Source organism: Ambystoma mexicanum, chromosome 7p, assembly GCF_040938575.1.
Source record: "Ambystoma mexicanum isolate Mex_15411 chromosome 7p, UKY_AmexF1_1, whole genome shotgun sequence".
Taxonomy (NCBI): Eukaryota; Metazoa; Chordata; class Amphibia; order Caudata; family Ambystomatidae; genus Ambystoma; species Ambystoma mexicanum.
In genome coordinates, this window is record NC_090939.1 from 162,311,404 (window position 1) to 162,335,398 (window position 23,995).

The window sequence follows — 23,995 nt, forward strand, 5'->3', positions numbered from 1 at the left end:
GGACGGAATCATGGTTGCCAGAGATCATCAAAACTTACATTGCCTGCGTCGACCAAAAGAACTCAAGATTCCTATCTGGGAACAAGGCACCCGTTGGGCTACGCTGGACCATATTTATTTCTCACGTGATCTACCGGCAAGGGCAACTTCTTTTAAGGTCATAGGGAAACTTAACAGCAACCATAACCTCTTAAAGGTAACATGGAACACGAAAAAGTAAATTTCGCACTCAAGCGTCCCCAAATCCAGTCTAACATTGATGTAAACAAAGGGGGAACTCGTCTCTGACTGAAGGCATCTGAAATAATTGTGATTACAAAGCAATATATACACGCAAACGAGAGGGATCTGGAAACAAAGGGATACACCAAAACTGACTATTGCCCACCTCTGGTCCCATATCAGCGACCAATAGTGGTTTTTAAACCACCAAAAAACCTCTACCATGTTAACAATCACATCTTGAAAGCAAAATGAGTGGAAAGGTGCAGATCGATAAGGAAAGCCAAAAATGTGCCAACAAAGTTTAATATTGACAAGGCTAACTCATTGACAAAGAAGTATAAGAACTGGTTAAAATCTTACAAAATCCAACTATATCAAGAAAACACTGAAAAGATGTTAAGAGCTCTCAGTGGAGAGCAATCAAAGGACTTTTGGTCACTAATAACATCTGGTGGAAGGGCCACACAAGATACCTTATTGAGTAATGTCAATGAAAGAGATTGGATCGATCACTTTTGAAACTTGTTTGCTTCGCCACTTCCGATTCTTCAGAAAGTTGGACCAGACACTGACAAATGGGACATTGAACAGGATATATCAACTATTGAGTGGAAAATCAACAAATTAGAAGCCTCCTGAGCTCCAGGTCCGGACGGGCTCTCTAATGCGGAGCTGAAAGCAAATTCAAAAGACTGGGCGACACTAACAGCTGAAATATTCACAACATGTGCCAATTCAAACACCATACCTTGCTCGTGGAGAACAGCAAACGTTGTCCCGATCTACAAGAAAGTTGATAAAGGGGACCCCAATAACTATCGCCCGATCGCCTTCTTGGATTGCATTGGAAAAATATTTGGTTCATTTCTGCTAGACAAATTTGCATCGTGGGCAGTATCCTCAGAAGGATACGACCCATTTCAGGCAGGTTTCACAAAGAACTTGGGTACAACGACAAACATCTTGCTCCTGAGCATTTTAAAGGCTAAAGTTCTGGAAGGCTCTCCTAGTTTGTTCTTGGCCTTTATTGATCTCTCCCAAGCTTTTGACAGAGTTAATGGAACAAAACTCTGGTTGAAACTGACTGACTGGAATTGCCCGAAGTCAATCTTGGCGCCCATAAAAGAACTCTACACGGACACCTCAATGAGAGTCCGACTCAGCGGAGCTGGTCTCCTCTCTAAGAACATACAAACATTCAGAGGAGTGAAACAAGGGTGCCCTCTAGCCCCACCTCTGTATCTATATAACGCATATTCTGGGGACTACCAGCATTCAGAAAAGTGGGTCAGAGCTTTTCCACCATTAGTGGGCTATGAAAAAATAAGTGGACAACTCTATGCAGATGATATCATCTTAGTCGATCAAATGGCTATAGGTCTACAAAGAAAGTGGGACAACCTGCAAGAATACCTGCTAGCAAACGATCTAGAAATCAACACCGGTAAAACCAAAGTGCTGATTCTTGAGAAAATAGCAAAGAGAAAAAAATATCATCATGGCACTTAGCGGAAGACAGATTGGAAGTAGTCCCCTTGTTTAGATATCTCAGTGTCACAATTATCAGAAACCCACAGGAAACCCAGATGCAAGAAACTCTCTGGACGAAAACTAAAAGTTTGACCAACCAGATGATGGTGCTAGACAAAAGGTTTGGTTGTTTCTCGCTCAAAGGAACTCTGATCTTCTACAAATCTAAAGTGGTCCCAGTGATCGTCTATGGAGCCGAAGCGATGCCAGCAATCCCACTTGAAATCTGGAAAAAACCCAAAGGCTACATTTGGAGAACAATGTTGTGCCTGCCGTCATCCACTCCGGTGGCCTCAATCAGGATTGAACTAAGCCTGGTATCTTTAAAAGGCACGGTAGATCTAAATGGCCTAATGTTGTTCCAGAAAATTCAAACTTCAAATTCAAAAATGCATGAGATGATCCGGAAAGAACAAAAAAAGGGATCAAACAAAATGCTAACTCTCTGGTTTCGTAAAAATCTCACTCTGCTTGAGGAAATCGGTAGCTCTGAGGAGGAATTATATAACAATCCAACATAATCGGCAAAGAAATGTAAAGAACTTGACTGGTGTAACACCTTGGAGGAGGCAGCAAGAAATAGGTTAACCAGACCCCAACCAATTAACACCCAAAAACTGATTGAACCAATAAACTATCTGCTGAAGTTCCCCAACAAAAGGATCAGATCAATCTTTCTGAGAGCGGGGCTAAATGTCTTAAAAACCAACGAAATCCTGGCAATCAGAGACAAAGCAAGGGAGAACATGTGTTGTCTCTGTTCTGAGACTAATGTAGCTGAAACTCTAAGTCATCTGATCCTCAAATGCACTGCACTGGCCTGCCATCTAACAGAAAGACTAACGTAAGCCACCTGTTTTCCAAGTTTTGCGAACTGGATGAAGAGTACTGGTGGACGCACTTAATGAATGGGGCCAAGTGTAAACCAGTGTTCGCAGTGGGCAATTTCTTGGAAAGCTTGAACTTGGAAAACTTATAAATAAATAAGGGGAAGATAATGAGAGTCATTTTACTAACTTTTTGAGACACTTACGGAAACACATTGGTTAAAATGCAGTTAAATCAAGAATAAAAAAAAAATATATATCTTACAATGGTAACATCTTGCAGTGGTAAAATTGTATGGTGGCAAAAACACACATGGCTAGGCCTGATAGTGTTAAAATATCAGTGTTGTAGAATTTCAAAATGGCAAAATCTCACAGTGACGAAATATCAAACAAGCAACATCTCTCATTTGAAAAAAACCTGCGGTGGCACCATATCAGAGTGTCAAAACCCCACAATGGCAATATTCCACAGTGCAAGATTCACAGTGGCAAAGTCTCACAGCAGCAACATCACACAGTCACACAATTTCACAATGGCAAAAACCCACAGTGGCAGAACCTCACTGTGGCAAAACCACACGGTGGCAAATGAGTCACAGTGGCAAAATCTCACAGTGGCAAATTCTAACAGTTGTAAAATCTCACAATGGCAAAATCTAACAGTGGCAAAATCTCACAGTGGCAAGACCACACTGTGGCAAGACCACACCGTGGCAAGACCTCACAGTGGCAAAATCTTACAATGGTAAAGTCTCACAATGGTAAAGTCTCACAGTGACATGATCTCACAGTGGAAATATCTCAAATGCCTTATTACATAAAAAAACAGTCAACATCCAAAACATATAAAAGAAAATCTTACTTTTGTACAATGTTTACTACTGAGGCATAACACACTCACAAAACGGCACATGAAGAAGACATCCTTAATCTAGAACACAAAAGTACACATATAGGGTACACATATCGCGTAAACATATAGGCTTTAATGAGCATCAATTCAAGAATACAGACAGAAAGACAGAAGAGCAGGCAACAACAATAGGTCATCTTTACTGGAACTCAAAGAGGGAAACTTAAAAGAGAACAACATACCTATGGTGGGAGTTACTACTTATACTACACTCTCTTACACAATTCAAAAACGTATCAAAAGAACTGGCACATTCTGAATGTGAGTAACTCCAACTTTCCTACAAAATGAGCACAAGCATTTGTGATCAAACATAAAATAACCAATAAAAGACAAGCACAAGAATCATTACCAAAAATTAGAGCTGGGAGCCTATAAGGAAAAAGAGCACATTTCCTGTGTGGAAAATGTGTAACGTGACATTTTTTATTTTTATTTTTTTTATTAAAAAGAAACAGTGTGCTTAGTTTATATAATAAACTTTTAAACTATCATAAAATGAAACCAAAAGCACATTATCATGCGACAAACAGAAATTAGATATATTGCAAACATAGCTCAGTCATATACTAGAGTTATCCATTAAACTGTCATAGGAGTAGATCCATTACCAAACAAATTCCGCATTCCTATTCGAGTATAAGCCGTAACATAAGTTAAGACTGTCCTCCTTGTCACTCATAAGTCACACCATCCTAAACCTGTCAGGGCCCGTTGGTGGGTTCCTCGACCTCCCAGTTCGCTCTCCAATCTGCTTCTCCCTGCAGCATTTTGTTTTTTAGTTCCACAAATATATGTGTCAGCAAGGTCGTGAGGGCAATTATTAGATTCTCATTCGTAGTCATCATGAGTCTTACCCAAAGGTTATATGAAAGTACCCGGGAGATCGAGCGGGTAATGTCTCCCAGGAGACGGGTTCTTTTGTCTTGAAATGCTGAGCATTCCAAGACCAAACGAAATAGGGATTCAATCGGAGCTAGGCCACAAGCACGGCAGCCTCACATTTCTCTACAAATCTAAAGTTTTGGCCCCACGACTTCCATCGTCAGGAGAGTAGTAAGATGCAATCTTAAATAAAGATCCCTGTGCTTCTTGGAGGTACATTTTTGTATATACGTTTTTAGCTCATTTGACGGGGTACGAAGGTTTTGATTGTTTTTATATAAGTGCAACCTGCCAAGATCCTCATAATCAGACATTCTTTCCCACTGCTTTATTTTGTTTTTTAGGACAAAGGGGCTCTCCTGGTTCTCCAGTTGTATCATAGTTGTAAAGGTCTTGCAATGTTTATAACATTTGATTTTCATGATCAGAGACAGTTTGTATACGGTTTTACATAGAAGGCCAGTGACTGTTCTTCACATTCCCTTATTTGGTTAGTAGGGACAGAGATCTTTTAATGTGTTGTGCCCACCCTGCTGTCAAACCCAGTTCTAATCTAATTACAGTGATCCGAGTAGATTTTGGAAGATTCAGCACTGTCTTCGATATTTTGCTTTCTAGGCAATCTAGGAAGGACCGATCCACAACAGTATTAATTCACATCCATTCAATTTTGTTGCTGTTACCTTAAGTTTGTATAGCTTGATTAGTGGCACTGAAGAGTATGCATAGAGGTTCCTATTTAGTATTTTCATCAGACTAATTGATGCATTAAGATTCCCCCTCCACCCTCCCCTTTTGGGTTTTAAGACATTCCTTTGTAGAGATCGGGAAGCCTAGATCATTTATACTGGTAACTTGCTTTATTGCAGTTTGATTTACTTGCCATGTATTTCTACTGCCTGAGTGTTTGGTTGTAAACGTCATAGCGTAGGATTTCGCTGGGTTGATTTTCAGATGGTTTATCACCAGAAAGGCGTGGACACCATCAAGGACCCTCTAAAGGCCTGTCGGGGTGTAATCCATTAGTATTAGATCATCAGTGTAAACAATGATATTCACCCGTAGGTCTTTCCATCTAGGTACATACCCACCCCATTCCAGGATTTCCTTTCATAGGTCAGCTATGTACAGATAGAAGATAGTTGGGGTCACTGCACATCCCTGTCTCACCACTTTAGGTGAGACAGGGATGATTGAATTGGGCAGCTCCCCCTGACTATATACTCAGATTTCTATTGAGTTGTCCCTGTATAGCTGTTGGATCATTCTTAATAGGCCCTCATCAATACCCCAACGTTTAAGTTTCCTCCATAGTATTTGGGTATTAACATTGTCAAAGGCAGTGCTCGACTCCACCACTGCTACATACAATGTTTTACCAAAATGCCCTTCAATGTCTGATGTACATACCGAGATGGCTACGGCGCTCATCAGGGTGCCCATGCCCTTCTTGGACCTAGTCTGGAGAGGACTGAGAATTCTCTCATTCTCTATCCACTTATGCAGGGCCTTCAGCACCAGTTTGGCAAGGAATTTAGCAGCCGAATCTATCAGAACAATTGGTTTGCAGTTAGCTGAACTTGATCTCTCGCCACCTTTAAAGATAGGAATTACAGTTACTGTTCTTCAGGATTCTGGGCAGTCCATACCCCTGGCAATACACTGAAAAAGTCTGAGTAGGATGTCTGAATAGAGAACCGGATTCCCCTCATAAAACTGGTTCAACACCCCGTTCGGACCGCTTGCCCTAGAATTCTTCACTTGTTTAATTGCCATGGTCATGTCTGTAGTGTCAAAATCGGACTTCCATGTCTTGGGATTTGTGGTGTGGTCTAGTGCCTGTGGTGGAATTATGCCCTCAGAATTAAATTTATTGTAATAGTACTCACACCACTCAGCCTCTGATACGCAGCACGATTGTTGGCTTGCCTGTTGGTCATGAGTGCCATCCAGGATCCTCCAGATTGCTCCAGTTTCTTTGCCAACCAACTTCTTGAAAAGAGTTTGATTTTTCACACTATACACTTTGAGTCTGTGGGCCTCATTATAACCCAGGCGGGACGGGGTTAACGGCGCCAGTAAAGATGCCGGCACCGTCAACCCCGTCCCACCTGATTACGAGGTCCCCTCGCGGGACCCGATCTGCACGTCTGGACGTGCAGAGCGGGTCCCGCGAGGTGAGGAGGGAGCAAACAACAGGCCGCTCGTAATCGGCCCGTTGTTTGCTCCCTCGCCCATTCCCATTCAGCCCTATGGGGGCTGAAATGGGAATGGGGAAGGTCTGGGTCCGGGTTCCTCGAAGGAGGAATTACCAGGCCCTCCGAATTGGAAATGGCCCGGTAATTCCTCATTATGGGAACCCGGACGCGATTTCGGCGGCATGGCTACCGCTGAGTTCGTAATGAGGCCCTGTGTGTCTTAAGACAAGAGCTGTATTCATTTTTTAGTAGTTCCACTCCTTCAGAAAAATGTTACCCTTTACTCACTTTGGATTTTATTTCTTTCAATTTCAGCCTGACCTCCTTTTTCGCATAAAGTCCTCGGAAAGTGGCCGTGAGACCTGTCCCAAGGAGCCCAGTTTGTAAAGAATATTGGAAATTTGCTAAGTGATAGTCAGATCATTGCGTTGATCGTCAGACAGTTCGGCCCACCAAAGGTCAAGTTTGTGATTGGTTTTGTCGCCCTTCCCTATTTTCTAACTCTTTTTCTGGCGATTAACTGATTTTGTTGCGTCATCCCTATTAACTACCCCTGCCGTTACCCCCACTCAATGTGAGGCAGAGACTAGCATGATCGCTCAATGATGCCACCTCAACTTTGAATGCATGTATCATTCCCTGATTAACATTTTTTAAAAATATATGGTCAACTGTGGAGGCAGCACCATGGTTCTGTCATTTTGGTATCTTCACCCCTTTTTCCCCAAAGGGTTGGCTTGAATGAGTGAATCTGCATCTAGATAAAAACTTTGACCACTACCTCCCGCGTGCCCCTCTCTTTCCCCCACTCACTGCAAGACTTAATGTAGTGGATGATTCCTCCTCAAAACCTTCTGCCTCAAACTGGATGAGCACTCACAGTTAAAGTCCCCCCTATTATAATAGGAGTGAGGGGGAACAAAGCACACCATTTCATCAGCAAATTCTCCAATACCTCATGCACCTCCTCAAAGGGGGATGATAACGAATTAAAGTAAATCTTAATTATTAGCATTTTAGTGATTGGAGAAGTTAAGCTTTCCATAATCACTGTTGCCAGAAGATCTGCGGTCTTACAAGGCCAGTTCTTAATACTGCAATTTTGGGTAATTTACAGAGCCGTGAGCAGACCGCCCATGGGACGGTCCTACGACCATTTGATGGCATGTTTATGGTTGATCTTCCGGCCATCAATCACAGGGTTCTCCAGCAACCACGTCTCTTGGAAAATAAGGATGCCATAAAATGATAGTTTACTTGCCTGTTCTTCTTGTAGAAAAAAGTTGAAACCTTGGGTGTTTTAGCACAATAGCTTCAATCTAAAAGCCAGGTCGGAGGGCTGGGATAGGGAGCAGGGTTCCTGCCAGCCATCTCCACCCTGTGCCTGGATAGGATCGATTAGTGGGCCAAAGTCGGTGATAGTCAAAATGACATGTCACCATTAAATTCTGCCGCGGGTTGGTGGAGTGCTTCTGTCCTAAATTGGCATAGTAGCATTCAAAGCCCTGTAACAGGATGTCCTCTTGGTACATGTAGACCAGATCTTCAATCAATTTCGATGAGAAGTTGAGAAGTGCATGGTGCACTTACCTAAGCATGATCGGTCACTCATATGTACAAATTTCAGGTCTTGAGGTGAGAGGTGTGGTATTGAGGACAGCATTGACAGTATTTTTGGCCCATTCAGCTGAGTATATTGTTCCTCCTCAAAGACTGATTCAAATATCAAGGGCTTGGGAAACGGAGCCATAGATTTTGGGTATGCCTGCAGAGACCCCCTTGGTGCATATGGCCGAAGATTGTCCACTGCACCTCTTCCACTAGCTTGCAGGCTGGTCGTGTGATTCAGGTTGAAAGCACTAGCTTGAGGACAAGTCACGTGATATGGGTTGGGAACACTCTCCGCCCTTTTTCTCCTCTGACAATTCGGAGTTGGTTTGGTCCCTTGTGTTGGGAGGACCATGTTTGTTAAAGGACTTTCTCTTCTCTTTTTCTTTGCGTTCATCCTCTCCAGTCATCCATAGAGGTCTTGTTGTGCTTGTTTTCGCTCGTATTGCACTTAGTCTTTTGTATGTTCTTATCCATGGTAAGTCCAGTAGGTATGTTTGTGTTTATCTTTGACACACTGGGTTTAGTTCTTTTGGTCTCCAGAGCCCTCAGATTACTAATTGTGTGAAACATATTTCTTAGAAATGTGTGTGAGCCCCTATTTTTCTTCCACTGGGGAACAGATTTAGTGTGAGAGGTCCCTACCCAGCTACCATGTCCTTCACAGAGATTCTTGAGCTCTCCAATGTAGCCCGATGGGAGACAGACTGACAAGAACTAGTGGCAGTGGGAGGTTCTGATATGTTTACTTTGATTGTGCCCTTGTCCAGGCCGCCAGGGCGACAGATGCTGTGTGCAGAAATGTCATCCTCCTTGGATGTGGTCATGTCCAATTTAAGCTTACCCCCCTCCACCTATAGAGTTTGGATTTCCTCCATGATGGTAGTATTTCCCCTGACTTTGTAGATGACGTATCATACAGCCTAATAAAAGATTGTAGATCAATGTTTAGCGCCATTAAAGGAATGTAGGTGGAGTTGCTGTTCTCTGAATCCACTGGGGGATCAGCGGGGGGTCAAGACAGAGTGGAGTAGCTCTTCTACCTCCTCATAGTGCTCCTCTACATCTGCAATACTACTATCCTACAAACTTAACTTGGTTTGAGTTTCAAACATCCGAGGAGATGTGCTTAATCTCTCGATCTGTTGAGCAGAGTCTATGATTTCTTTCTACAGGCTTATTCTTCCCTACATTGGAGAAATGCCAGTCTGTGCTCTACGTCTCTGAGGACCAGTCCCGAAATCCTGCCTAATGTGATTTCAACCAGGATGGCCGGAGTGAAGTCAGCCCCTGTGACATCATCCCATGGGTTGGTTTCGCTTATTTCAATCAGTGATTTAGTCTTTCATAGGGGAGAGAAGACAGGGATCTTAGATTTATCAGGTATAGAGGGATTTCTTATTAGCGGAGATCCCCTAGGAGTTTCTGCACACACGAGGGAGGAGGTTTGCTTGCTCATATGATTATACCGCTTCTTGGTGCCTTTCATTGTTGTCAGGACAGTAGATTTCAGCTGAAGAGGGATCACCTTAGTCAGAGGATAGTGGTGGAGGTGCCGGCAGGTACTATGTCCGGAGTGCAGTGGGATCAGCCCTAGCACTGACAGAGACTTTTTACCCACCTTTTATTTTCTTCCATTTCCCTGAAACCGCCGACTGCAGACTGCTCCACATATTGCAGTCACGCTTCGCCGGAAGCAGCGTTTTGAAGCTGAAGCAGGAGGAGCCAAAGCACAGGCAGAGAGGACAGACTGCTCCACACTTTGCAGTCACACTTCACGCCTCCGTGTCTTTAATAGAGTCAAGACTTCCTGTGCTGTGCGCTTTGGCAATCTTCATTGTATAAGCGCCTAACAAGCAAGCAATACATAAATAAGTAGATACATTTCACCAAAATGCCTGCTGAAGTGACATCACATGACCCTTGACTTCTGATGACACCACAGGTTGCCAGGGTTTATTCAGACGTAGTTCTATTTCTTTTGTTTTGATTACACATTAATGTAATGTGTAATATGTTTTTCCCTCGAATCGTGGGCCCCGTGAAGTGTGACTGCAAAGTGTGGAGCAGTCTGTCCTCGCTTTCAGCCATCTAGCTATGGTAGCTGAGGCTACAGACTTAAAAGGTTTCCTGCGCGCTATGAGCAATTGCTTTACTCTGCATGGCCTATCCGCTGCTGTCGCTGCTTCGTAACATTTAGTACATTTGGCAACGCATAGCTTACTGTTGTCAGGAAAGTAAGGGCAAGAAATAACATTAGAAATAGTTTTAGTTCGCTGCGCAATGTTAAACGCTATACCTTCGAGGTAGAAGATCTTTCTATCAATTTCTAGCGCTTTTACGTCAGATACCCTTCTGCATGAGACTAAACAGAGTAGAGTAGCTAGCTTCCCAGATAACTGCCTCTTTGACAGTAGGTCGTTCCTTGGCCACTTCTCGAATAGGTTTAACACCTTGTTAACGTGCCACAGTACTGAGTACCTTGGCTCTGGAGGCTTTGTCATCTTGTCATCCTTAATCAACCAAACTACTGCTGGATGCTCCCCCACAGGTTTCCCATCCACTAACTCGTGCCCTGCTGAAATAGCAGATCTATAATCACCAACTATCCTGAAGGCTTTCCCGCTTGTAGATAGTGACGCTAGGAAGTTTAGTATATACTCTATGGGAGCTGAAAGGGGAAAAACACTCCTCCACCTGCACCATAATTCCCATGCTTGCCAAGCGGAACTGTAGCTCTGGATTGTGGATGGTGCCCATGATACTTTGATGAGCTCTGTAGCTTCTTCTGAAAGGCCTGACAAGCACCATATGCACCTGAAACTCTGCACGCTATTAGGCTGAGGTTGTTGCCCTGAATCAGGGGATGAGGCATGCCTCTCGGATCTACTAGGAGATCTGCTCTGTGGGAAATCCTCTGTGGGGAATCTGTGGAAAGTTCCATCAGAACTAGAAACCACGCTTGCGATCTCCATTCTGGTGTCACTAGAACTAATTCCGCCTTGTCTCTGTGGACCTTGGCTAGTGCCCTTGCCAGCATCACGAAGGGGGGAAAGGCATAATGGATGTGACCCCTCCAGCATTGCACGAAGGCATCCGTCCCGGCTGCTCCTGGATCCAGTCTCCAGCTGAAGTACTTGGGGAGTTCGGAGTTTAGCCTTGACGCAAACAGATCTGTATCGAACGGACCCCACTTCCGTTGTAACTTCTCGAAGACCGATGTGTGTAACATCCAGTCGCTCAAGTCTGTGAGGTACCGGGAGTTCCAGTCCGCTACTGCATTCTTCACTCCCGGAAGGTATTCTGCTTTGACAGCTGTCTCCCTTTGCAGGCAATAGTGCCAGAAATCCTTGGCTAATTCTGCTAACACTTTGGACTTCATCCCTCCTAGCTTGTTGATATATCGAACTGCCGATATATTGTCCATTCTGAGGAGAATAGAACATTTTGCTCTCTCCCTGGAAAAAGTCTGAATTGCGAAGGAGCCTGCTAGAAGTTCCAGGCAATTGATATGTAACTCTAGTTCTTCTTGAGACCATTTTCCCCCTGTCTCAACTAGACCACATCTTGCTCCCCAGCCCGATCTGCTGGCGTCTGATTCTATAATCATTTCTGGTATTTCCCCGAATATGGAGCGCCCGTTCCAGGCTTCCATGTTGCTGAGCCACCATTGGATCTCTGTTGTGCTCTCCTTGTCTAGAGTAACTAACTGGTGATACCTCCGCCCCCTGCATAGATACTTTATCTTGAGTCTTTGCAGAGCTCGATAGTGAAGGGGACCCGGGAAAATCGCTTGGATGGATGCCGCTAGAAATCCAACTATCCTGGCTAGATTCCGAAGCGATATAACCGTCTTCCTCAGAGTCGATTTCAGATCTCGCTTTATTGATCTGATCTTTGCCATAGGCAATTCTAAGGTGGCTTTCCTTGTGTCTATCATAAAGCCTAGAAATTCTATTCTCTTGCATGGAGACAGCTCTGACTTTTTGTAGTTTATTAGGAACCCTAGACTCGATATTAGTGATATCGCCCATTGCACTTGTTGCTGTAGTCTCTGCTTGTATTCGGCCATGAATAGTATGTCGTCTAGATATACTATCATTCGCAGCCCTTTGTCCCTCAGCGCTGCCGCGAGGGGTCTCATCAGTTTGGTGAAAGCCCAGGGGGCTGAGGCGAGGCCAAATGGAAGCGTCTTGAACTGCCACGTCTGCTCTCTCAATGTAAACTGGAGGAAGTGCTGGTATTGCGGTGCTATGGGAATGGTCAGATACGCATCTTTCAGATCTAGCCGCATTAGCCAATCCTCCTTTCGGAGCAAGTCGGCCAGGAGATGGATTCCTTCCATCTTGAAGTGCTTGTAAACTAGACAGCTGTTCAACTCCTTTAAGTTGATTACCGGCCGCACCTTCCCTTTCCTGCGCACTAAAAACATGTTGCTTAAGAAACCTAGTGAGTGAGGCTGCGCTCTTTCTATCGCTTGTTTCTCCGCTAGTGCTTTAATCTCTATGTCTAGTAACTGCCTCTCTTCCTCCAAGCTTATAATGCGTGGCGGAGGTCTTTCCTGGACCGGAAAGCTCATGAAATCTAGCTGATAGCCCTGCGCTGTCTGGAGAATCGAGGCATCTGACGAAAGCTCTCGCCAATTGTGCATAAATAGCTGTGTCCTGCCCCCCACTGGTGGGTATTTCGCACTGCGCTCTCTCACCTGGATTGCTGCCTTGGTGTCTGAAATAGCCTCTTCCTCTTCTTCCTCTGAATCCTCTACCTCAATTCGGGAAGAACGCGTCTTGCTGGCGTGTCTCCCAGTACTGGGCCCTGGGTCCTTGCGGCCTTCTGGGCGTGTTGAAGTGGCCGGTCGAACGGCCTCTGAATCGACCGGCCCTGGCAAAAACTCATCCGGGGAATACTTTTTTGATCGAAGCCTGAGCTTTCTCTAGAGCGGCATAGGTGCCCACAAAACTACTAATTTCTTTTACAAAGGTGTCGCTGAAGAGGAGTCCCTGGGGGCCCTGTCCTGCCTCATACGAGGCTAGATCGCCTAGCTTGGCGTCTATCTTAAGTAGCATGGACTTTCTTTTCTCTGCCGACATGGCTGAGTTAGCGTTTCCGAGCATGCAAACAGCGCGCTGTGCCCAGTTCGCAAGGATGTTGGGGTCCACCGGTTCTCCCGTATCTTTGGACCTTTCTGCCAAGTCCATTATTTTTGCAATAGGGCCTGATAGGTCAAGAACCTTGTCTTGGCAGGACCTCCAAGCGCGGTCCATGTCTTCCCTGAGGTCCTTGCTCGCTTTGGAGACAAAGGAGAGCATTTTGGAGTCTAGCTCGGGAGTCTCCGATGCTTTGCCGCTGAGCTCCGGCCTGGGGCACTTGGCTCTAAGTCTAAACCTTGTCTCCTTCTCTAGTGGCTTCCTTATTCATTTGGCCATGTAGGCTGCCACTCTAGGTGACGGGGTATATTCAGTGGATCACAGATGATGGATTGAGTCCGGTTCAAACATATCAGAAATAGCGTCTTCTGGGATACCTTCCACTATGCTGGCTTGGGTGGTACCTGCTGCTTTGGGATGATCTGGTACCTTATCCATGATTTGAGACTCGTCATCCTCTTCTTCATGATCAAACTCTTCTGATGTCGAAGCAGCATTCCCTATATTTTCCTCCCCTGGGGCAGAGGGGGAGGCTGGGCATAGCTCATCTGGCCATGAAGGCGTCTTTTAGTCTGAGGAACGCATCAGCTGCCTCCAGGGGCTTCTCTCGAGTCACCTTAATTGAACCCGGGGTGGGTGGGGGGGTAGAAGAGTGTTTCCTCTTCCGGGCTACTTTACACCCCCTATTAGAGTCATCCAGAGGCTTAGTGGAGGTCCCCTCATCAGGATCTTGTAAACCAGAATTACTGCCCAAAATATTCTCGAGAGCTGACAATCTCTCCTGAATGGGTTGTACTCCCTGAGCTACTGCTCTGGCAAGGGAGTCCCCTAGGACTTTTTTGAAACTAAGGTATAGATCCCTCTCTTCCTCCTGCAGCTCCTCCTCCTGCTCCTCGTATTCCTCCCAGTATTCTTGGCTTCTGTCTGACACCCTTCTGTAATTCCTATGAGTGGTATTCACTCAGGAATCGATGGAAACTCTCCTGACCTCTCAGCTCAGCAGCCGTTTGAAAGGGTCAGTATGTAGCACTTCTATTTGCTACTCAGTCTATCTTAATCCCCCTTCTTTTTAACTTTTTTGAAACATTTTTATGATGCCTCTGGTTGGGAGCGTGAACCTTACGAGGAGAAACCCCAGGTGTTTGTGAGCTGCGTGGCCGTTAATATATGAGGAAAACTGAAATGGCCTCTGTGCGTGCGGATGCGCATGCATGCGCTTGCGCAGAGCCTGCAATGAACGACGCCGCAGCCGTGTTCGACTGTCGGCTCGCTTCCGGATGATCACGTATGACGGCTGATGGATGCTGGAGGGGAAACTAGCCCAAACGCTAGAGATGACGCACACGGGCCGTTTCCCCTCCGTGTATCACGTTAAGTATATTGACTCTATTCGCGTGGATCTGCGCACGAGAATGCGAGTGTAAAATAACTGGGAGTTTGGAATTACACACGCGCTTTCCTCAGAACGCTGCGCTTGAATAATAAACGGTCGCTTGAAATATTATACCATATACCGCTTAACATGGCTAGAAGTGTCTATTACACGCGCAGCCCACTGAGAATGCTGAGTATGCTAAATGTAGTCTAACGTTTGCCTGACTGGAATGGAAGCAAAATGTCACTTATCTGGGCCCAGCAGCAAAAAAGAAGAGGAAGACACCTGTATCCAAGAGGAGTTTATACCAGTTGGGGGCACTATCATTGGAGGGCGAGACTGAGGTAGGGACTACAGATAGCAGAGAGCCTCATGGGAGTTGTACTGTAGCCCCAGTTTGAGACTGTTTACTCTCAGATGTTCTTTAAAAAAGTTCATTTAAAAAAAAAAAAAGAAAAGTTTATGAAATAAAAATTGTAATTTGAATTGCTGTGTTTGGCAGTAATAAAGAAGAAAAGCATAATGCTCGCCTCTGGACTTGTCATAGAATTAGAATATACTGTTTCAAAGCCTCAATGACGTCCATGCATGCCATATCTGTAGGTGTAGCAAGTGAGTCCATATCTTTTGATAAGTTTGATGAGTCGGGTCATGTAGATGTTGAAGAGTAGTGGCAAGAAGGATGTACCTTGTGGTAGAATCCCCCAGGTTGGTGTGTGTTGTGCTGAGCTGAAGGCTGTAGCCAGGTTGTGTCCATTATTTCTGTTTGGAAGGACTTTATGCATAGCAAAGTCGTGTTCCTGATCCCTATTTCTTGAAGTCTTTTGTTTTTTGTTTAGTGTTGGACTGTGTTGAAGGATGCTGAAAGCTTTAGTAGAATTATTTCTGAGGTGATGTTGGAGTTGGAGTTACTTTTTAGGTCATCCCAGATGAATAGTAGTGCTGATTAAATTCCTCTCATGGGTCTGAAACAGACTTGTGCCTGTTCTAGTGTCAGGATGCTTTCCACATATTTCAGGATTTGCTTGTATAAGTAGGTTTCTAGTAGTTTCGCCAAGAAAAGGATGTTTGAAATAGGCCGGCAGTTGGTTAAGTCTTCAGTGTTTCCCAAGGGTATTTGAGGAGTGGATTAATGTGTACCGCTTTGAAACTTTGTGGTATGGCTCATTTTGTCAGCGAATGGTTCATGAGGTTCCGAAAGTATTCTGCAGGTGTCTCTTGGGTGATGTCTGATGGGAAAGGGTATACTGGCAATCCAGCTTTGTTTTCGTGCTTCACTAGGTTAGGACATTTTTCTTTTAAAATGTGTGTGAATTTGTTAAATCTTGTGGTTGTTTCTGGAGTTGGCTGGTTGGTTGAGTTGTTGCTTGTGTTTTTGGGCATCCACAAAAACCTTTTCTATACAAAAATAGAAAAGTATTCATTTTATTTTCATCAAATTGCATATGCCATAGTAAAAATGTATACATACAACTATAACTACATACTACAATTCATTCGAATCAATGGTAACAATTACCAAAGATTAGATCAAACATTACAAATATCAAAAAACAAATTGGTCTCTTGGGGTAGGTAGGTGATGTGGTACAACCATTTCTAACAAATCTGCTTTTTAGAATACAGTGAGTCTCTTATTTAAGTTCTGTAAAGAAAAGGATTTTGTGTATGATATAATGCTGTAGGTTATTCAGCCATGGGAGAGTACTACTGTTAGCAGGTGTGCTGGTGAGGTAGGGGTAACCAGTCGCCTTGTTGCGATATAGCTTTTAGTTTCCATCCCCACTCGCAATTGGTTCCCCTGAAACAAAACATTGGGAAGTACCCACTTTGAACACAAGGTCATGAGCGGTACTTTCTTTTCTTGGTTGATTGTCCTCGTTGTTTGACATCACAGCCAGTAATATTTAGTTAGCATTTTGTTGGGACTGTCCAAACTAGCTGTTTGTATTTTGTTGGATAGAGGATAATATCAATGACACAGGGATCACAGGGCTTAAGGTGTCTCTGGGCTAAAGATATCACAGGGGAGTAGTGTGGGAGGATGCAATGTAAGGGGGTGCCATATCACAGGGGTGCATTAGTGCAGTGGTGCAGTACCACAGGGATACAATACCTCACGAGTATATCTTAGGGGAAAGAATAGTGTAGGGGCAAAGTATTGCAGGGGCAAAATATTTCAGGGTCACAGTATCACAGGGACACAACATTTACTGGACGTGATTATACCTGGGATAGTGTTGCTGTGCACAAAATCAGTGGACATAATCTCAGCGACGCGATATGGCAGTGGCACAGTAACAACAGCAGGCAAGTCTCACTGGAGTATACTATCCGATCAACTATGGTGTGCCGTGCCCGACTAAAAGTGACAGACTATATAATTGGTGGTGGATTATAGTGGGAGAGTATTGAATACAAATATTATCAGAAAAGCATCACAGTGGCAAACTCTGGCGATGGCAAAAACCTCACAGTGGTAAAATTCCAAAGTGGAAAAATGTCTCTGTAGCAGAATCACGAGGTGGTAAAATCGCTCAATGGCATGAACTCACAAAACCATGGTCTGACAGTGTTAAGATATCACTGTGGTAGAAGTCTTGGTTGATTGTCCTCGCTGTTTTCTCAGTAGCAAAACATCTCAGTGGCAATATCTTGCAATGATAAAGTTTTGCAGTGGTAACATTGTATGGTGGCAAAAACACACACTGGCATGAATTCACAATGGCTAGGCCTGGTCGTGTTAAAATATCAGTGTTGTAGAATTTCAAAATGGCAAAATATCACAGTGGTGAAATCTTAGACTGGCAATATCTCAAAGTTGCAGAATCTCATTTTGCTAGCATTTCTCATTTGAAAAAACCCCACAGTGGCACCATATCACAGTGTCAAAAACCCCACTATGGCAATATTCCACAGTGCAAGAGTCACAATGGCAAAGTCTCACAGCAGCAACATCACACAGACACAAAACTTTACAATTGCAAAAACCCACAGTGGCAGAACCTCACTGTGGCAAACCCCCGAAGTGGCAAATGTGTCACAGTGGCAAAATCTCACAGTGGCAAATTCTAACTGTTGTAAAATCACACAATGGCAAAATCTTACAATGGTAAAGTCTCACAGTGGTAAAGTCTCACAGTGACATGATCTCACAGTGGAAATATCTCAAATGCCTTATTACATAAAAAAACAGCCACCATCCAAAACATATAAAAGAAAATCTTACTTTTGTACAATGTTTACGACTGAGGCATAATGCACTCCCAAAAAATAATATAAAGAAGTTGCCATTAATATAGAACACAAAGGTACACATATAGGCTATAATGAGCATTAATTCAAGAATATAGCTGGAAGAGAAGGCAACAACAATAGGTCATCTTTACTGGAACCCAAAGAGGAAAACTTAAAAGAGAACAACATACCTATGGTGGGAGTTACTACTTATACTACACTCTCTTACACAATTCAAAAACGTATCAAAAGAACTGGCACATTCTGAACACGAGTAACTCCAATTTTCTGACAAAATGAGCACAAGCCTTCGTGATTTAGTAATCAAACATAACAAGACCAATAAAAGACAAGCACAAGGATCATTACCAAGAATTAGATCTGGGAGCCTAGAAAGAATAAGAGCACATTTCCTGTGCGGAAAATGTGTAACGTGCAATTTCTTTTTTATTATTATTTAAAAAGAAACAGTGTGTTTAGTTTATACAATAAACTTATACACTACAATAAAATGAAAACAAATGCACATTATCATGCGACAAACAGAAATTAGATATATTGCAAACATAGCTCAATCATATACTAGAGTTATCCATGAAACTGTCATAGGAGTGGATCCATTACCACACAAATTCCGTATTCCTATTCGAGGATAAGCTGTAACATAAATTAAGACTGTCCTCCTTGTCACTCATAAGTCACACCATCCTAAACCCGTCAGGGCCCGTGGGTGGGTTCCTCGACCTCCCAGTTCGCTCTGACACTCTGCATCTCCATGCAGGATTTTGTTTTTTAGTTCCAGAAATATATGTGTCAGCAAGGTCGTGAGGGCAATTATTAGACTCTCATTCGTAGTCATCATGAGTCTTACCCAAAGGTTATCTGAAAATACCCGGGTGATCGAGTGGGTAATGTCTCCCAGGAGACGGGTTCTTTTGTCTTGTAATGCTGAGCATTCCAAGACCAAATGAAACAGGGATTCAATCGGATCTAGGCCACATGCACGGCAGCCTCACATTTCTCTACAAATCTGACGTTTTGGCCCCACGACTTCCATCATCAGGAAAGAATTCAGATGATATCTTAGATAAAGATCCCTGTGCTTCGGGAGGTGCATTTTTGTATGTAAGGTTTTAGCTCATATGACGGGGTACGAAGGTCTTGATTGTTTTTATATAATTGCAACCTGCCAAGATCCTCATAATCAGACATTCTTTCCGACTGCTTTATTTTGTTTTTTATGACAAAGGGGCTGTCTTTGTTCTCCAGTTGTATCATAATTATAAAGGTCTTGCAATTTTTATAAAATGTTGCCAGAAATTATTTATGACCAGAGACAGTTTGCATACTTTATTTTACATAGAAGGCCAGTGACTGTTCTTCACATTCCCTTATTTGGTTAGTATGGACAATGTGTCGTGCCCACTATGATGTCAAACCCAGTTCTAATCTAATTACACTCATCCAAGTAGATTTTGGAAGATTCAGCACTGTCTTCCATATTTTGCTTTCTAGGTGATCTAGGAAGGACCGATCCACAAAGAGTATTAATTCACATCCATTCAATATTGCTGTTATTATCTTAAGTTTGTATAGCTTGATTAGGACAGAGGTTCCCATTTAGTATTTTCATCAGACTAATAGATGCATTAAGTTTCCCCCTCCATCCTCCCCTTTTGGGTTTTAAGACGTTACTTTGTAGAGATCGGGAAGCCTAGATAATTTATACTGGTAACTTGCTTTATTGCTGTTTGATTTACTTGTCATGTATATCTACCGCGTGAGTGTTTGGTTGTAAACGTCACAGCGTAGGATTTCGCTGGGTTGATTTTCAGATGGTTTATCACCAGAAAGGCGTGGACACCATCAAGGACCCTCTAAAGGCCTGTCGGGTTGTAATCCATTAGTATCAGATCATCAACGTAAGCAATGATATTCACCCGTAGGTCTTACCATCTAGGGACATACCCACCCCATACCAGGCTTTCCTTCCATAGGTCAGCTAAGTACAGATAGAAGATAGTTGGGGCCACTACACATCCCTGTCTCACCACTCTATCCACTTACACAGGTCCTTCAGCACCAGTTTGGCAAATATTTTAGCAGCCAAATCTATCAGAGCAATTGGTCTGCAGTTGGCTGAACTTGATCTCTCGCCGCCTTTAAAGATAGGAATTACAGTTGCTGTTCTTCAGGATTCTGTGCAGTCCATACCCTTGGAAATACACTGAAAAAGTCTGAGTGGGATGTCTGAATAGAGAACCGGATTCCCCTTCGAAAATTGATTAGACACCCTGTCCGGAACCCATGCCCAAGAATTCTTAAGTTGTTTAATTGCCATGCTGATGTATGTAGTGTCAAAATCGGACTTCCATGTCTCGGGATTTGTGGTGTGATCTAGCGCCCGTGGTGCAATTATGCCCTGAGAATTATAATGTATAGTACTCACACCACTCGGCCTCTGATACACAGCATGATTGTTCGCTTGCCTGTTTGTCATGAGTGCCATTCAGGATCCTCCAGATTGCTCGAGTGTCTTTGTCAACCAACTTCTTGAAAAGAGTTTGATTTTTCGCACTATACAATTTGAGTCTGTGTTTCTTAAGCCAAGAACTCACCAGTCCCAAGGAGCCCAATTTGGATAGAATATTGGAAAATTGCAAAGGGATAGTCAGATCATTGCGTTGATCTTCAGACAGTTCCGCCCACCAAAGGTCAAGTTTGTGATTGACTTTGTTGGCCTTCACTATTTTCCGAACTCTTTTGCTGGAGATTAACTGATTTGTTGGCCCATCCCTATTAACTACCCCCATTATTCCCCCACTCAATGTGAGGCAGAGCCTAGCGTGATCGCTCAATGACGCCACCTCAAGTTTGAATTCATGTATCATTCTCTGATTAACTTTTTTTAAAAATATGTAGTCAATTGTGGAGGCAGCACCATGGTTCTATCATTTTGGTATCTTAACCCGTTTTTCCCCAAAGGGTTGACTTGAATGAGTGAATCTCCAACTAGATAAAAACTGTGACCACTCCCTTCTGCATGCCCCTCTCTTTCTCCCACTCACTGCGAGACTTAATGTAGTGGATGATTCCTTCTCAAAACCTTCACCCTCCAATGTGACCGAGCACAGTTAAAGTCCCCCCTATTATAATAGGAGGGAGGGGGAACAAAGCACACCATTTCATCAGCAAATTCTCCAATTCCTCAAGCACCTCCTCAAAGGGGGATGATAACGAATTAAAGTAAATCTTAATTATTAGCATTTTAGTGATTGGAGAAGTTAAGCTTTCTGTAATCACTGTTGCCAGAAGATTCACGGTTTTACATGGCCAGTTCCAGAACTGTGAGCAGACCGCCCATGGGACGGTCCCACAACCCTTTTATGGCATGTTTATTGTTGATCTTCCTGCCATCAATCACAGGGTTCTCCAGCAACCACGTATCTTGAAAAATAAGGATGTCATAAAATGATAGCTTACTTCCTTTTTCTTCTTGTAGAAAAGAGTTGAAACCTTGTGTATTCTAGCACAATTGGTTCAATCTAGAAGCCAGGTCGGAGGGCTGGGATCGGGGGCAGGGTTCCTGCCAGCCATCTCCACCCTGCGTCTGGATAGGATTCATTAGTGGGCCAACGTCGGTCATAGTCAAAATGACACGTCACCGTTAAATTCTGCTGCGGGTGGTTGGAGTGCTTCTGTCCCAAATCGGCGTAGTGGCATTCAAAGCCAATTTGAATGCTCTTTTGGTATGTGTAGACCAGATCTTCAATCAATTTTGATGAGAAGTCCATGGTGCACTTACCTAAGCATAATCGGTCACTCATATGTGCACATTTCAGGTCTTGAGAGGAGAGGTGTGGTATTGAAGAGAGCATTGAAAATTTTTCTCGCCCGTTCAGTGGAATATTTTGTTCCTCTTCAAAGACTGATTCAAATGTCAAGGGCTTGGGAAATGGAGCCATAGATTTTGGGTATGCCTGCGGAGACCCCCTTGGTGCATATGGCTGACGATTGTCCACTGCACCTCTTCCACTAGCTTGCGGGCTGGTCGTGCAATTCAGGTTGGAAGCACTAGCTTGCGGACGCATCACGTGATTAGGGTTGGAAACACTCTTTGCCTTTTTCTTCTCTGACAATTCGGAGTTGATTTGGTCCCTTGTGTTGCGAGAACCATGTTTGTGAAAGGACTTTGCACTTTGGCTTTTGTATGTTCTTATCCATGGTAAGTCCAGTAGGTATGTTTGTGTTTACCTTTGGCACACTGGGTTTAGTTCTTTTGGTCTCCAGAGCCCTCAGATTACTATTTGCGTGAAACATGTTTCTTAGAAATGTGTGTGAGCCCCATTTTTTCTTCTGCTGGGGCATAGATTTAGTGTGAGAGGTCCCTCCCCCCGCTACCATGTCCTTAACAGAGATCCTTGAGCTCTCTACTGTAGCCCGATCGGAGACAGACTGACAAGAACTACTGGTAGTGGGAGGTTCTGATGTGTTTACTTTGAGTGTGCCCTTGTCCAGGCCGTCTGTGCGACCGATGCTGTGTGCAGAAGTTTCATCCTCCTTGGCTGTGGCCATGTCCAATTTAAGCTTTCCACCCTCGTCCAATAGAGTATGGATTTCCTCCATGACAGGAGTATTTCCCCTGATTTCGTAGATGACGTGTCAAACAGCCAAATAAAAGATCGTAGAACAATGTTTAGCTCCATCAAAGGAATGGAGGTGGAGTTGCTGTTCTCTGATTCCAGCAGGGGATCATCCGGGGGGTCAAGACATAGTGGAGCAGCTCCTCTACCTCCTCATAGTCCTCCCCTATGTCTGCAATACTACTATCCTACAAACTTAACTGGGTTTGAGTTTCAAACATCCGAGGAGATGTGCTTAGTCTCTCCATCTGTTGAGCGGAGTCTCTGATTTCTTTCTCCCGGTGTATTCCTCCCTACATTAGAGAAAAGCTCAGTCTGTGCTCTACGTCTCTGAGGACCAGTCCCCAAATCCTGGCTACTGTGATTTCAACCAGGATGGGCGGAGTGAAGTCAGCCCCTGTGACATCATCCCATGCATTAGTTTGGCTTATTTCAATCAGTGATTTAATCTTTCATAGGGGAAAGAAGACAGGGATCTTAGATTTATCCAATATAGAGGGCTATCTCATTAGCGGAGATCCCCTAGGAGTTTCTGCACATACGAGGGAGGAGATTTGCTTGCTCATATGATTATACCACTTCTTGGTGCCTTTCATTGTTTTCAGGACAGTAGATATTGGCTGAAGTGGGATCACCTTAGTCAAAGGATAGGGGGTGGAGTCGCCGACAGGTACTATGTCCCAAGTACAGGGGGATCAGCCCTAGTACTCACAGTCAGAGACTTTTCATCCACCTTTTAATTTCTTTATGGATTGCACTGCTGTCCTCGACCTCATCCATTTCCCTGAAACCGCAGACTGCAGACAAGTCCACACTTTGCAGTCACGCTTTGCTGGAAACATAGTGTTTTGAAGCTGCAGCAGGAAGCAAGAGGAGCCAAAGCACAGCACAGGCAGCGAGAACACTGCTCCACACTTTGCAGTCACACTTCGCGGGGTCCGCGATTAGAGGGAAAAACAGATTACACCTTACATTAATGTGTAATCAAAACAAAAGAAATAGAACTGGGACTGAATAAAACCTGGCAACTCAAGCACTTTACTAATTGTGATTCCAAAATGGTCATATATTGGATCACATGTTCCTGCGGAATAAAATACATGGGTAAAACAGAGAGAGCAATTAAAGCATGCATGATTGAACAAAATCATACATTATCACACTTATACTGTCAGCATCTATGGTGGAACATTTCCGAGACGCAGAACATAAATGTACTGATTTTAATTGTGTGATTCTGCAACAAGTAAAGGGCAATGTCATGCAAAGAAATAGAATGACATTATCTAAACTGGAACAGACGCTGAAATTCAGACTCAAAGGTGATTGCAATGGAATGAATGATACGATTGAATGGGGGTCAGTGCTGCAGTAAGCTTTTAGCCATTGTGATCATGTAAGAAA

At 43.8% G+C, this 23,995-nt stretch overlaps 1 long non-coding RNA gene across 1 annotated transcript in view; it reads left to right on the forward strand.

Annotated features, from left to right (window-relative positions):
- Positions 1–23,995, forward strand: part of LOC138525783 (uncharacterized) — a 112,229-nt gene that overhangs the window by 46,581 nt on the left and 41,653 nt on the right. The gene's annotated exons all lie outside the window — the stretch shown is intronic.